We start from the raw sequence: 12,085 nt of genomic DNA, 5'->3' as shown, positions 1-12,085 counted from the left end.
TGGAGGGATTCCGAGGCTCGTCCTGGTTTCTGTCCTGATTCGCTGTGCGAGCTTAGGAAATGTTTTCCCTCTCTGAGCTTTAGCTTTAATCTTCCCCGCTGGGCAAAGGATGCGTGTCTTGGACCCTGCTGGCCTTACAGGTCCGGCGTTTGGGAGGGATGCGGATTTGGAGGAGATGGGAAATGAAACTTAGAGCGAAGCCTCTCTTCTGATGGTGTTGGTAGCCTCTCCTTCCACCTTTTAATCCACCCGGAGACAAAGAATGTGTAAGAGGGAGGGGATATTATTATTAATTCTAATAATAATAATTAATGCCTTGTATTTGGCACTTGCCAAGCACAGCTCCTGTGCTACGCCTTTCAGTAGAAGATTTGTAATCCTTAAAACAGCTCTGGAAGGTTAAGAGAGAAAAATCTTCATTTTATAAAAGAAAAAAATGATACTCAGGGAGGTTAAATGACTTGCCCAAGATCCCATCACAAGAAATTCAAACTCAGAATTGTCAAACTCCAGATTTCCTACCCTTTCCATTTCTTTTCTGATTTCTGAGACCCGCCTGGTTGGATGAAACTCCCTGAAAAACCTGTGTCTGGGGTTTTTTAAAATGATAATGGCAATATTAGTAGTTTTCACTTGTCAGGTCTTTTTTTTTTTTTTTTTTTTTTTTTTTTGAGACAGAGTCTTGCTCTGCCGCCAGGCTGGAGTGCAGTGGCGATCTCGGCTCACTGCAACCTCCGCCTCACCTTAGCCTCTCGAGTTGCTGGACTATAGGCGCGGGCCACCACGTCAAGCTAATTTTTATATGTTTAGTACAGACGGGGTTTCACCATATTGGTCAGGATGGTCTTGAACTCCTGACCTGGTGATCCGCCTGCCTCGGCCTCCCGAAGTGTCGAGATTACAGGCGTGAGCCACAGCGCCTGGCCTGTCAGGTCTTTCTAAGCTTTACAAACTCCTTCTTACTGCTCTTAGCATGTACTGTTGCAATCTTGGCTCACAGGGGTACAGGTGACTACCTGAGCAAATCTTCTTAGCAAATGGGGTTCATGAATCTGACTTTTTTTTTTTTTTTTTTGACAGAGTCTCACTCTGTTGCCCAGGCTGGAGGGCAGTGGCACAATCTCGGCTCACTGCAGCCTACATCTCCTGGGTTCAAGTGATTCTCCTGCCTCAGCCTCCCGAGTAGCTGGGATTACAGGTGTGCGCCACCACACCTGGCTAATTTTTGTTTTGTTCTGTTTTGTTTTTTGAGACAGAGTTTTGCTCTTGTTGCCCAGGCTGGAGTGCAATGGCACGATCTCGGCTCACCGCAACCTCCGCCTCCCGGGTTGAAGTGCTTCTCCTGCCTCAGCCTCCCGAGTAGCTGGGATTACAGGCATGTGCCACCATGCCTGGCTAGTTTTTTTTTGTATTTTTAGTAGAGACAGAGTTTCTCCATATCGGTCAGGCTGCTCTCAAACTCCCAAACTCAGGTGATCCTCCCGCCTTGGCCTTCTTAAATGCTGGGATTACAGGCGTAAGCCACTGTGCCCGGCCTAACTTTTGTATTTTTAATAGAGATGGGGGTTTCACCATGTTGGCCAGGCTGGTTTCGAACTCCCAACCTCAGGTGATCCGCCTGCCTCGGTCTCCCAAAGTGCTGGGATTACAGGCATGAGCCACTATGCCTACACTGACTTGGGTATTTCAGATGCTACAGCCCCCAACTCTTAAGCACCCACTGGGAAGGGTGCTACCAGCTATTTCACAAACCTCAGAGAACCCAGCACTTCCCTCCCAGTGCACAGCCTGGCCCAGCCCTGAGCACAGAGGAAGAAGCACTTTTAAAACATTGAATTTCACAGGTTGAGAGAGGGGCAGGGCCTGTCTCCGGGCTACACAGCAAGCCTGTGGCAGAACCAAGGCGATGGTTCTTAATTTTCAGGGAGTCCTGATTCCCTGCCCCAATAGTAGGGAGGGTGTAGGGAGATGTGGAAGACTAGAGGGACGTGGGGGGCATAGGTGGAGGTTCAAGTTTCCAGACAAAAGTCCAGCCTCAAGCCCACCCCCTGCCCTGTTCCTCCACGCCCCCTGTCTGCCACCAGCCAGGAGGGAGGGACAGAGACTGGGAGATGACACAGCAGCCACTAGTAGGCAGTGACTCGGCCCCAGCATCAGACAGGGAGTGACCCCTCATTCTTCTATCTCATCCAAGCCCCTCATCTCCTCCTCCATGGAATAAAGGAAACATGCAAAGACCTACCCTGACTGGCCAGAGACTCCACACCCGACACAGGCAACACAGACTTCCACACAGCCGCTCACCAGGTCACGCGTGGGCAATCACCCACAGCCACATAGAAACAGCTTCACAGACACACACTGGCATGTGGAAACACACACTGTCATATGGTTATCAACACACATGACACACATCCCTACACACACAAGAAGACGTAGGGTTCAGGTGTACAGCCAAGGACAGGTACAGACCCCCAAAACACACAGAGACCCCTAGATCTTTACTAAAGGTGCATGTATGATCTCACACATTGACACACACACAACACTCAGAGATCAAGAGAGCAACACACACATATACACATATACACATAGATACACACATACACACACACACACATATATATACACACACACAGACCAACAACCATGCATCCTGCAGAGGGACTCGTGTAAAGCTCTTCACACAACCATAACAAGAGCTAATTCTTCCCAAGAGCTTATATTAACTTATTTAATTCTCACAACACTCCTGTGAGGTACAAATGATCATTTTACAGGAAGGGAAACAGAAGCCCAGAGAGGTTAAGTTATTCACCCAGAGTCAAACAGCAAGTAAGTAGCAAAGCTGGAATAACACCATGCAGGGTGTCAGGCTTCAAAGTCTGTTCCTTGAACTATTATTATTATTTTGAGATAGGATCTTGCTCTGTCATCCAGGCTAGAGTGCAGTGATGCAATCATAGTTCACTGTAACCTCGAACTCCTGGCCTGAAGTAATCCTCCTGCTTCAGCCTCCCAAGTAACTAACAACTACAGGTGCGTACCACCATGCTTGACTAATTTTTTTTTTTTTTTGAGACAGAGTCTCGTTTCTTCGCCCAGGCTGGAGTGCAATGGCATGATCTTGGCTCACTGCAACCTCTGCCTCCCAGATTCAAGCAATTTTCCAGCCTCAGCCTCCCCAATAGGTGGGATTACAGGCATGTGCCATCACGCCTGGCTAATTTTTGTATTTTTAGTAGAGAAAGGGTTTCACCCTGTTGACCAGGCTGGTCTCAAACTCCTGACCTCAAGTGATCCACCCACCTCGGCCTCCCAAAGTGCTGGGATTACAGGCGTGAGCCACTGTGTCCAGCCTAATTTTTTTATTCAAAAAATGTTTTTAGAGTCAGGGTCTCACTTTGTTGCAGGCTGATCTCAAACTCCTGGCTTCAAGCGATCCTCCCACCTCAGCCTCCCAGAGCGCTGAGATTGCAGGAGTAAGCCACGGCGCCTGGCTTTGAAATTTATTAAATGGGTTTATGTATGTCAATTTATTCACACAGGGATGCTCATGTTCACGAACACACTGGGCATTTATCCTCACACCATCACAGACCCAGAAGCTAGGTGGCCTGGGCTTATGTTCTGCTTCTATCACCAAGTAGCTTGGTGAACTTGAGCTAGGACATCTGGGGCCTCAGTTTCCCTACCTGACAAAGGAGAACAAGATGTAGTGCCCACTCATGAGACTGGTGGGAAGATATCATAAGGCTCCTGACAGATTGTACATGCTTGTTTTGTTACTAAAACAAAGTCTTCCTGAACTTTATACATGTATACCCTCCTGACCCATATCCGTGGGTCGGTTCAATTTATCATGGGCTCTAGGCACTGTGCCCCTGGGCCTAAGGGAGAAATTGGCCCTGGAGACACACACACACACACACACACACACACACACACACACACACCCGCACTCACAGACATGACACACCTGCCCGCAGAGCATGGAGTGGGTAAATCAAGTTCTTCTCCATAAGGCTCATTCCTTGCCAGGCTCAGTGTCTCATGCCTGTAATCCCAGCACTTTGGGAGGCCAAGGTGGGCAGATCACTTGAGCCCGGGAGTTCAAGACCAGCCTGGACAACAATGGCAAGACCCCATCTCTACTAAAAATACAAAAACTAGCCAGGGGTGGTGGCGTGTGCCTGTAGTCTCAGCTATTTGGGAGGCTGAGGTGAGAGGATCACTTGAGCTTGGGGAGGGCGAGGCTGCAGTGAGCCATGATCATGCCACTGCACTTCCAGCCTGGGTGACAAAGTGAGACCTTGTCTCAAAAATAATAATAATAATAAATAAAATAAGAGGCTCCTCTTGGAAGGAGAGCTTCCAGGAGGAGGAGGACCTGAGCATGGGGGAGAGGGTTGGACCTCTGCCCTGGCTCCCAAGGGCTCAGCTCTGCTTGGGGGAGACGGCTGGGGGAGCCTTAGCCTTCTGCCTCCCGCAGGGTGGAGGTGGGTATCAGTGCTCATCCTGGCTTTCCTCAGAGTATCCTGTAAACAGCCCCCCGGCAGAGTCTGTGAAGGCCAGCCACACCACGTCCTTCCCACCTTCCTCTGGCCAAACCTCTGCTCCTCTGTTCCTCAGTTCCCCCATCTGTAGAGCAAGAAGGTTGAGTGATGGCGGTCTTCGAAATTCCTTTCCAGCTCTGAAATGTAATAATACAGAGGAGGAGGGCTGGGCGCGGTGGCTCACGCCTGTAATCCCAGCACTTTGGGAAGCCTAGGTAAGAGGATCGCCGGAGGCCAGGAGTACAAGACCAGCCTGGGCAACATAGTGAGACCCCCCCCAACCTCTACAAGAAATTTAAAAATTAGCTGGGCATGGTGGCACACACCTGTAGTCCCAGCCACTCAGGAGGCTGAGGCACGGGCATCACTTGAGCCCTGAGAGATTGAGGTTGCAGTGAGCTATGACTCTGCCACTATACTCCAGCCTGGGCAACAGAGCGAGACCCTGTTCCCCCCCAGAAAAAAATAAAAATAAAAAAATAGAAAGGAGGAAGAGGAGCTGCTGAAAACAAGCACTTAGGAAGCTGTGCTTAGCACTTTCACACTCATTATCTCGGTTAAGCCTCACTCCATGTCAGTCCTCTACATGGATTCTGTTTTGATCTCCTTGTACAGAAAAGGAAACTGAGGTACAGGGGGGTTAAGCCTGAGAGCAGTGCTTCTCAATTCGTGGTGATCACGAATTGCCTGGAGAGCCAGCAGATCTGCTGTGGTCATCTTTTTATTTTTATTATTTTATTTTATTTTGAAACGGAATTTCACTCTTGTTACACAGGCTGGAGTGCAGTGGCACGATCTCAGCTCACTGCAACCTCTGCCTCCTGGGTTCAAGTGATTCTCCTGCCTCAGCCTCCCGAGTAGCTGGGATTACAGGTGTGTGCCACCATGCCTGGCTAATTTTTGTATTTTTTTTTTTGAGACGGAGTTTCACTGTTGTTGCCCAGGCTGGAGTGCAATGGCGCCATCTTGGCTCACTGCAACCTCCGCACCCCCGGGTTCAAGCAATTTTCCTGCCTCAGCCTGTAGCTGGGATTACAGGCGTTAGCCACTATGCCCAGCTAATTTTTTTTGTATTTTTAGTAGAGACGGGGTTTCACTATTTTGGTCAGGCTGGTCTCAAACTCCTGACCTCAGGTGATCCACCTGCCTCGGCCTCCCAAAGTGCTGGGATTACAGGCATGAGCCACCACGCCCGGCCTAATTTTTGTATTTTTTTAAGTAGAGATGGGGTTTCACCACGTTGGCCAGGCTGGTCTCAAACTCTTGACCTCAGGTGATCCACCCACCTTGGCCTCCCAAAGTGCTGGGATTACAGGCGTGAGCCACCGCGCCCAGCCTATTTTATTATTATTTTTTTAAGACGGAGTCTCACTCTGTCACCCAGGCTGGAGTGCAGTGGTGCCACCTTGGCTCACTGCAGCCTTCACCTCTCGGGTTCAAAAGATTCTCCTGCCTCAGCCTCCCAAGTAGCTGGGATTACAGGCGTGTGCTACCACGCCCGGCTAATTTTTTTGTATTTTTAGTAGAGACAGAGTTTCGCTATGTTGGCCAAGCTGGTCTTGAACTCCCATCCTCAAATGAACTCCTGACCTCAAATGATCTGCCTGCCTCAGCTTCCCAAACTGCTGGGATTACAGGTGTGAGCCACTGTGCCCGGCCATCTTTTGCATTTCCAACAAGCCCCCTGGTAGTGCAGAAGCTTTGGCTCCAAGGACACCCCCTGGGAGGAACAAGGTCTGTGGGTTTCTGAGGCTCCAGAGGAGGGGAGGGGCATGTTCATGAGTGTGCGTGTGCGGGTGTGTGTTTGACTGTTGTGCCTGTGACCTCTGGGAGGGCAAATCCAGGCTGATTTAGTAAGGGCTGCCTCCTCGGTGCTCAGCATTGAATAGTGAGTGTGACTGGGTGGCTGAGCCGCTCCACACTGAGCAATCCCTAGGGCTTCCTGGAGGAGATGTCCCTGGAGTTTCAGGGAAGCAGAGTAACCCAGATTGGACACTGTTAGCTTGACCCTCCCAGTATCCCTGCATCCTGCATTATACTCCTCCCCATGGCTCCTGAGGCCCTGCACGACCTGCTCCGAGGGTGCCCTAGTCTCGTCTCTCCTCTCCCCTTTGTGTTCCAGATGCCTGGCCTCTCTCCCTGGACTTCAGGCCTCTGCAGGTGCTTTTCCCTCTGCCTGGGTCACTCTTCCCTTTGCTTCCTGTGGCTCATAGTCTTTTCCTCCAGGTCTTAACTCCCATAACCTCTCCTCCAGGAAGCCCTCCCTGATCTCCAGGCTGAGTCAAGGCCCCCTCTCCTGGGGTCCCTCCCTCCAACTCTGCCAATCTGGGCTCATCATTGTCTGGGGATAGGTTTGTCTCCCTCAATGGGTTGTGAGCTGGGTGAAAGCTCGGCCAAAACCATCCCGGTCACTGCCTTGTCCCCAGCATAGTACTTGGTACCCAATAGGTGGTTATTAAATATTTGTTCAAGCCAGGCACAGTGGCTCATGCCTGTAATCCCAGCACTTTGGGAGGCTGAGGCAGGAGAATCACTTGAGGCCAGAAGTTTGAGGCCAGCCCAGTCAACATAGTAAGACCCTGTCACTACAAAAAAGTTTAAAATAAAAACAATATAATATAATATAAGAATAAATGAGGCAGGGCTGGTGGCTCATGCCTGTAATCCCAGCATATTGGGAGACTGAGGTGAGCAGATCACTTCAGGCCAGGAGTTCGAGACCAGCCTGGGCAACATGGTGAAACCCCATCTCTACTAAATATACAAAAATTAGCTGGGCGCAGTGGCACACACCTGTAATCCCAGCTACTTGGTGGCTGAGGCACAAGACTCTCTTAAACCCAGGAGGCAGAGGCTTCAGTGAGCTGAGATTGCGCCACTGCACTCTATCCCGGGTGACAGAGCGAGACTCTGTCTCAATAAATAAATAAATAAATAAATGTTTGTTGAGTAAATGGATCTTCACCATTCATTCATTTACTAATTCCTAAACTCTGACAGACTCTCAGACAGAAACATATCTGAGCCTCTTTTTTTTTTTTTTTTTTTTTTTTTTTTTTGAGACGGAGTCTTGTTCTGTTGCCCAGGCTGGAGTCTAGTGGCGCAATCTTGGCTCACTGCAACCTCCACCTCCCGGGGTCAAGCAATTCTCATGCCTCAGCCTCCCTGAGTAGCTGGGATTACAAGCGTGTGCCACCACGCCCGGTTAATTTTTTTGTATTTTTAGAAGAGATAGAGTTTCGCCATGTTGGCCAGGCTGGTTTTGAACTCCTCACCTCAGGTGATCCGCCCGCCTCAGCCTCCCAAAGTGCTGGGATTACAGGCGTGAGCCACCACACACCCGGCCAACCTCTCTTTTGCCGTGAGGACAGAGACAGATACACACGTAGACAGGCTGAGATGTCCACGTATACACCCTATCCACAGATCTCAACAGGCAGACACCTTTCACCTTTGTCTGTGCAGGCACCTGATGACTATTTGTTTATTTTTGTTTTTGCTTTTGTTTTGAGACAAGGTCTTGCTGTCGCCTAGGCTGGAGTGCAGTGGCGCAATCTCGGCTCACTGCAGTCTGGACCTCCTGGGCTCAATGGTCCTCCTGCCTAGGCCTCCCAAAGTGCTGGGATTATAGGCATGAGTGACCACGCCCGGCGACAAGATGACTATTTGAACACACGATCACACACACAGAACAAAACACGTGCAGTTGTGCAAACACATCACATAGGTGTTCACACCCCAAACACAGTAAATGACACACACCTTTGTCTACATAGACTTACACATCTCCACACACACACAAATGGGTAGAGCTAGGACCCCTGCTCTCACAGTGATACCCTCAGAGCTGTGGACTTGAAGAATGTCTTCTTTTTTTCTTTTCTTTTCTTTCTTTTTTTTTTTTTTTTTTTGAGACAGGGTCTCCCTCTGTCGCCCAGGCTGGAGTGCAGTGGCTTGATCTCAGCTCACTGCAGCCTCCACCTCCCAGGCTCAAGGGATCCTCCTGCCTCAGCCCCCCAAGTAGTAGCTGGGACTACAGGTGCCCACTGTCATGCCTGGCTAATTTTCATATTTTTTATAGGTACAAAGTCTCACTATGTTGCCCAGGCTGTTCTCGAACCCCTGAGCTCAAGCGATCCACTCACCTGGGCCTCCCAAAGTGCTAAAGCTACAGGCCTGAACCACTGTGCCCGGCCTACTTGAAGAATTTCTTAGATATCCGTACAGACATGTGTGCGAAGGTTCACTCACAGTCACACCGGTACGAAAGAGCTCCTAAAGACCCACTGACTTGGCCGGGCACGGTGGCTCATGCCTGTAATCCCAGCACTTTGGGAGGCCGAGGCAGGAGAATCATGAGGTCAGGAGTTTGAGACCAGCCTGGCCAACATGGTGAAACCCCATCTTTACTAAAAATACAACAAATTAGCTGAGTGTATTGGTGGGCACCTGTAATCCCAGCTACTCGGGGGGCCGAGGCAGGAGAATCACTTGAACCCAGGAGGTAGAGGTTGCAGTGAGCCAAGATCGTGCCACTGCACTCCAGCCTGGGCAACAGAGTGAGATTCCATCTCAAAAAACAAAAAACAAAAAGACCCACTGACTTGCTTGGAGTGGTATCCAAATCTATAGAACAAGGCACTCTAGGCACACAGATACACGGAATCACACACCTAGCTTCCACTGCCACGCAGCCTCTTCCACACACACTCACAACTACACACACACACACGGGTTCACATATATGAGTATGCACAGAGTAGGGCAGACACAGACACACCCAGGTACAAACACAGACCTAAGCAGAGAGCCACCCTTGGATACAGACTTGTCCCAGGCCCTGGCCAGGGGTGCCACTCACTGTGGGGGCTGTCTCTCACCCACCCCCAATCCAGGGGGCACACACTGTGCAATGTATCACTCACTGACTACAACCACTCCAGGCATTGGGTGGTGAGAGTGCTTAGTGAGGCTGGAGTAAGCCAGGAGGACTTCCTTGTGGAGGTGGATCTAGATAATCATGATTGAGTTCTGAAGAGTTATGAATGAGGAGGGAGTCCCTGAAGCACTCTCTCCCTACTACAGACATATATAACCAAAGAAGAGGCAGCAGGAAAGACTGCAGGGAGGTAAGAAGTAGAACTGGACCAAGGCAGTGAGGGTGACTGTTTTGGAGGCCTTCCTAGTTGGACTTAGGGATAAAAATAATGTGTATTTGGCCAGGCACAGTGGCTCACGCCTGTAATCCCAACACTGTGGGAGGCCAAGGTGGGTGGATCACCTAAGGTCTGGAGTTCGAGACCAGCCTGACCAACATGGTGAAACCCCGTCTCTTCTAAAAATACAAAAATTAGCTGGGCATGGTGGTAGGGTCCTGTAATCCCTACTACTTGGGAGGCTGAGACAGGAGAATCGCTTGAACCTGGGAGGCGGAGGTTGCAGTGGGCCGAGATTGCACCACTGCACTCCAGCCTGGGCAACAGAGTGAGACTCCATCACCGAAAAAAAAAAAAAAAAGAGAAAGAAACAAAAAAAGAGAAAATAATATGCTTAGTACTAAGAATCATAACAGAGTCACTTGAGAAAGCTTACCGTGTATGTACCAAGTGCCACAAATACAGATGCAGTTGACTCTCTTTTTTCTTCTTCTTCTTCTTTTTTTTTTTTTTTTTTTTTTTGAGACAAGGTCTTATTCTGTCACCCAGGCTGGAGTGCAGTGGCACAATCTCAGCTTACTGCAACTTCCATCTCCCAGGCTCAAGTGATCCTCCCACCTCAGCATCCTGAGTAGCTGGGACTACAGGCATGAGCCACCATGCTTAGCTAATTTTTTGATTTTTTGGTAGAGATGGCATCTCACTATGTTTCCCAGGCTGGTCTCAAACTCTTGGGCTCCGGCGATCCACCCACCTTGGCCTCCCAAAATGTCGGGATTACAGGCGTGCCACCAAAAAAGCGAGAGGATAGCCTGAGCTCAGGAGTTCAAGACCAGCCTGGGAAACATAGTGAGACGTCATCTCCATTATTTAAAAAAAAAAATGTAGAATGCCTAGAATAGCACCTGGCAGAAAGTATGTTCCCCGTAAGCATAGCTATTACAATAATAGTGATTTTTTTTTTTTTTTTTTTTTTTGCTATAGGATCTTGTTCTGTTGTCTAGGCTGGAGTACAGTGGTGCAATCAATAGCTCACTGCAGTCTCAAACTCCAACACTCCAGCAATCCACCCGCCACAGCCTCCTGAGTACCTGGGACTACAGGTGCACACCACCACATCCAGCTAATTTTTAAATTTTTTCTTTGTAGAGAAGGGGTCTTGCTATGATGTCCAGGCTGGTCTTGAACTTCTGGCCTCCAAGGGATCCGCCTACCTCTGCCTCATGAGTCACTGTGCCTGGCCTAATAATGATTGTTAATACCCCCACTCAACAGATGAGGAAACTGTCCCTTAGGCCTCAGTCCCTTAGGGAACTTGCAGGCTTATGGGTAGTGAGGCCCCGCTGGCCTGGGGTGGGTGGAGTCAGGGCCTCCCCAGGCCGGGTGTTGAGTGTGCGTGTGTGCCTTTGCGTGTGTAAGCACATTGGTGATTCCATTGTCCTCCTGACTGACTCTTACGACCAAGTCTCTTACGATTTGGTGATTCTCTGCGCAAACACTCAGACCCCATCCCACCCCTGTGGGTCGCCCAGCCGCTGCCCACAAGCCGCAGCCTCCCCGTCACACCCACACGTGCTTCCTCCTCACCCGCCAGGGCCTCCCCACAGGCTCTCCTTCCCAAACTTTCTCCTTCCTGCCCCACATGGACGCCTGCGGCTGGGTGGTCTCTGGCTGTAGCCACCCTGTCCCTGACTCAGGCCCCATGCCCCCTCACTGACCCCTGTGTGCCCGGCCCAACCCCCGCAGCCAGACGGCCACTCGGGGGTGTTGCGGGGGGTCACAGCAGGCCACGTGCCCGGGGTGGCTGAATTCCGCCTGTGATTCAGTCGGCTTGTCTAGGCTGCCGGGGGTGCCCTGGCCGGGTGATGTCAGCGGCCAGGTATGTGGCTGGGGTTTCTCCCGGGGTGACTCAGGCTCCTGAACTACCCTCTCCCTCCTGCAGACACTCTGGGCTGCTATCCAGGGCAGGCAGCCGGCTGGCTGCCTGACACTCCCTTCCCTGGCCCCCTCCACGCCCTCTTCAGCACAGAGCTGTGGGAACAGCAGGGCTGGGGGACTGGCACAAGAGGGATCCCAGAGGCCAGGGCCCCAGCCCAGCCTTCCCCTAAGACCAGGACTCACAAGTGGTTGTAGGATGACATTCATTCGTTCATTCAATCAGCCATTCAAATATTTAATCAGCACACCTACACACACACACACACACACACACTGCAGTCACACACTCTAGGTGCTGGGGACAGAGCAGGAAACAAGACAGACAAAAATAAAAATTTCCTCAAATGGCCGGACATGGTGGCTCACTCCTGTAAACCCAGCACTTTGGGAAGCCAAGGCAGGAGGATTGCTTGAGCCCAGAAGTTTGAGACCAGC

General features: G+C 50.5%; 1 protein-coding gene across 4 annotated transcripts in view; it reads left to right on the top strand.

Moving 5' to 3' along the window:
* Nucleotides 1–12,085, top strand: part of ERCC1 (ERCC excision repair 1, endonuclease non-catalytic subunit) — a 71,894-nt gene that overhangs the window by 11,764 nt on the left and 48,045 nt on the right. The window lies entirely within an intron of this gene.

Source organism: Pan paniscus, chromosome 20, assembly GCF_029289425.2.
Source record: "Pan paniscus chromosome 20, NHGRI_mPanPan1-v2.0_pri, whole genome shotgun sequence".
In the NCBI taxonomy this organism is placed as follows: Eukaryota; Metazoa; Chordata; class Mammalia; order Primates; family Hominidae; genus Pan; species Pan paniscus.
Note: the sequence above shows the minus strand (reverse complement) of the source record. Positions and strands in the feature narration are given on the sequence as shown.